This window comes from Nomia melanderi, unplaced genomic scaffold (assembly GCF_051020985.1).
Source record: "Nomia melanderi isolate GNS246 unplaced genomic scaffold, iyNomMela1 scaffold0014, whole genome shotgun sequence".
NCBI lineage: Eukaryota > Metazoa > Arthropoda > Insecta > Hymenoptera > Halictidae > Nomia > Nomia melanderi.
Window position 1 is genome coordinate 10,155,471 of NW_027475130.1, and position 955 is coordinate 10,156,425.

Below are 955 nucleotides of genomic sequence, written 5' to 3' on the forward strand. Positions count from 1 at the left end.
TGCACAGATTCATGCGCCAGGGCCTCCTACAGACAATGCACTTTGATTTATTGCGCTATCTGTAATAGCACCCGAGATATCACCAGATATATATTGGATTTTCCCCTGACCCTGAGTGTCCGACCCCATGAGACTGTGGTTGTCTCGGCCCCTGGAGGTCCGAGGACGTTCCCGCTGCACAGATTCATGCGCCAGGGCCTCCTGCAGATAATTCACTTTGGTTAATTGTGCTATCTGTAATAGCACCCGAGATATCACCAGATATATACTGGATTTTTCACTGACCCTGAGTGTCCGGCTCCATGAGACTGTGGTTTTCTCGGCCCCTGGTGGTCCGAGGTCGTTCCCGCTGCACAGATTCATGCGCCAGGGCCTCCTGCAGATAATTCACTTTGATTTATTGCGCTATCTGTAATAGCACCCGAGATATCACCAGATATATATTGGATTTTCCCCTGACCCTGAGGGTCCGGCGCCATGAGACGGTGGTTTTCTCGGCCCCTGGTGGTCCGAGGTCATTCCCTCTGCACAGATTCATGCGCCAGGGCCTCCTACAGACAATGCACTTTGATTTATTGTGCTATCTGTAATATAACCCGAGATATCACCAGATATATATTGGATTTTTCGCTGACCCAGAGTGTCCGGCCCCATGAGACGGTGGTTTTCTCGGCCCCTGGTGGTCCGAGGTCGTTCCCGATGCACAGATGCATGCGCCAGGGCCTCCTGCAGATAATTCACTTTGGTTTATCGCGCTATCTGTCATAGCACCCGAGATATCACCACATATATATTGGATTTTTCACTGACCCTGAGTGTCCAGCCCCATGAGACGGTGGTTTTCTCGGTCCCTGGTGTTCCGAGGTCGTTCCCGCTGCACAGATTCATGCGCCAGGGCCTCCTACAGACAATGCACTTTGATTTATTGCGCTATCTCTAATAGCACCCGAAATAT